At 43.3% G+C, this 2,739-nt stretch overlaps 1 long non-coding RNA gene and 1 pseudogene across 2 annotated transcripts; one reads left to right on the top strand and one right to left on the bottom strand.

Moving 5' to 3' along the window:
• Positions 1-639: 639 nt before the first annotated feature.
• LOC110742487 lies at positions 640-1,483 on the top strand (annotated as a pseudogene).
• A 312-nt stretch (positions 1,484-1,795) lies between these two features.
• On the bottom strand, positions 1,796-2,393 carry LOC116273346. Of its 2 annotated transcripts, none has more exons than XR_004181713.1 (2): positions 2,352-2,393; positions 1,796-1,996 (listed from the first exon to the last, which is right to left on the bottom strand). It is a non-coding gene; the product is annotated as an uncharacterized LOC116273346 (long non-coding RNA). The 2 variants fall into 2 exon arrangements; XR_004181714.1 differs by having other exon boundaries at positions 1,796-1,984.
• Positions 2,394-2,739: the final 346 nt, after the last annotated feature.

Here is a 2,739-nt window from a genome sequence, read left to right as displayed (position 1 = left end):
GACAGGGTGTCACTCTGTCATGCAGGCTGCAGTGGAGTGGTGGATCTCAGCTCACTGCAGCCTCCACCTCCCACCTTAGCCTCCCAAGTAGCTGGGACCACAGGCGCCACCGCGTTCGGCTAATTTATTTTATTTCGTGTACAGATGGGGTTTTGCCATGTTGCCCAGGGTGGTCTCAAACTTCTAGGCTCAAGCAGTTCACCCACTTCAGCCTCCCAAAGTGCTGTGTCTACAGGCATGAGCCACTGTGCCCAACCTGCAGTGACTTTTTAAAACATGAGTTCAAGCATCTCTTCTTAACTCCTTTAATTGGAGGTATCTCTTCTCTCATTCTCCTCATCTTTGGTGTTCCCCCAGAGTTCACTGTTGACTGGATGAACAACATATATTTCAAAGTCAAGGCTGGGCTGGGTGCAGTGGCTCATGCCTCTAATTGCAGCACCTTGGGAGTCCAAGGCAGGCAGATTGCTTGAATCCAGGAGTTCTACACCAGCCTGACCAACAGGGAGAAATCTTGTCGCTACTAAAAATACAAAAATTAGCTGGGTGTGGTGGTGCATGCCTGTAATCCCAGATACTCAGGAGACTGAGATAGGAGAATCACTGGAATCCAGGAGGTAGAGGGTGCAGTGAGTCAAGATCATGCCATTGCACTCCAGCCTGGGCAACAAGAGTGAAACTCCATCTCAGAAACAAACAAACAAATGAAACAAAATACAAAAACAAGAACACCTTTCTTCTGGAGTAGTCTATGTGCGCCACCTACCTAACCTACTGAACGAAACCCAGATCCTTTCCTATTTCTCCCAGTTCCAAGGCACTGTTACAACGTTCAGACTATTCAGAAATAAAAAGCCGGGAAATAGCAAACACTATGCATTTGTGGAGTTTAAGTCTGAGGATTTTGCCGAGATAGTTGCTGAAACAATGAACAACTACCTGTTTGGTGAAAGACTCTTGGAGAGTCATTTTATGTCACCTGAAAAAGTACAGAAAGAACTCTTTCAAGACTGGAATATTCCATTTAAGCAGCCATCATATCCATCAGTGAAATGTATAATCAGAATTGGCACTTACACAAAAGCTATGAATGGAGGAGTGATTTAAAAGGAAAGGATTACTTGGGAAGAAATTAGCTTAAAAAGGAATTGATTATTATTTTCCTTCTTTGATTTTACAGAAAATGGAAGGTATTTCAAAAATGAATCATCAGATGTCTACAAAAGGCCAAGTTTTACATAAGAAGAAAAAGGTTTTAGGTACTCCTGACACTCCTGAGAAGACAGTGGATATCTAGGGCCCCACACCGGTTTGTACATCAACATTTTTAAAAAGATGAAAATCTGAAGTGGCTGAAATGAATGATGATGATGAAAATAATGAAATAGTTTTCAAACAGCCCATATCCTGTGTAAAAGAATAAATACAAGAGACTCAAACACCTACACATTCACAGAAAAGATGAAGAAAAACCAATCAGTGATTTTCAATGTATTATATATAAGATTTCTTCTGAAAAATATTTTTATGAGAAAAATACATAAAATTAGCTGGGCATGGTGGCTCATGCCTGTAGTCCCAGCTACTCGGGAGGCAGAAGTGGATCACCTGAGCCCAGGAAGTTGAAGCTACAGTGAGCCGTGATCACGCCACTGCACTCCAGCCAAGTCAAGTCATTACATTTATCTTAACCTATTCTAGGCTGGCTTAAGGGGGATTTGTATTAAGAATACAACAGGCAACCTCATAGACATCTAAGTACAAAACTCAAAATATGACCACACCATGGAAGGCCTACCTGGGCTGGGAGGTGATTTTCCTCTCCTGCATGCCTTCACTCTGGACTTCTGCTCCATGCTTGTGCACTGCTCTGCAGATGAACATTCAGCATGTGCTCCAGGCTCCTCCAGCCTCTGAGGCTTTGGCTTGCCCTGGAAGTACTCCTGGTCCCAGTGTTACTGGACCTTTCCATACAGATGCTCCTCTGCAAAAAAACCTATTGAAAACTCTCTGTGTCATTTCCAATGAGCAGGAGAGAGAATCTGATCTGCCTAGCAGTGAGGGTGGGAGTTCCCTAGTTGTCCCTGGATTTGTAGTGCTGCCCTTTCCAGAGACTCGAGGAGGAGCCAGATATCCAAAAAAAGGGTGTGGGTGGGGCATCAGTAATAGAGTCTATTTCAACAAGAAAGTATAAAGTAGAGGTGGTGGCTCATGTCTATAATCCCAGCACTTTAGGAGGCCGAAGCAGGCAGATCACTTGAGTTCAGGAGTTTGAGACCAGACTGAGTAACATGGCAAAACCCCATCTCTACTAATAATACAAAAAGTTAGCTGGGCATGGTGGCACATACCTGTAGTCCCAGGTACTTAGGAGGCTGAGATGGGAGTATTGCTTGAGCCCAGGAAGTAGAGGCTGCAATGAGCTGAGATCATGATGCCACTGCACTCCATCCTGGGAGAAAGAGAGAGACCCTGTCTCAAAAGCAAACAAACAAACAAACAAAAAGGACAAAGTGGAAGCATCTTTATGCATGACTGAAGTCATGCTTTCCATCTATTTTTTTTTCCATCTTTCCTTTTTTTCTCTCTAAAATACTGTATCTTAAGCTTTTCCCTGTGTTATCAAGTACTCATAAGCAATAGTTGAATGGTTGTATCAGAATCCATTATCTGGACTAATTGTCACTTATTCATCTGCAGTTGCTGGACATACTGCCCTTTCTGCCACACTCAGTCACC

The sequence above is a fragment of the Papio anubis genome, unplaced genomic scaffold (assembly GCF_008728515.1).
Source record: "Papio anubis isolate 15944 unplaced genomic scaffold, Panubis1.0 scaffold574, whole genome shotgun sequence".
Lineage (NCBI taxonomy): Eukaryota > Metazoa > Chordata > Mammalia > Primates > Cercopithecidae > Papio > Papio anubis.
The sequence above is the reverse complement of the archived record's forward strand: the minus strand, read 5'-3'. Positions and strand labels throughout refer to the sequence as shown.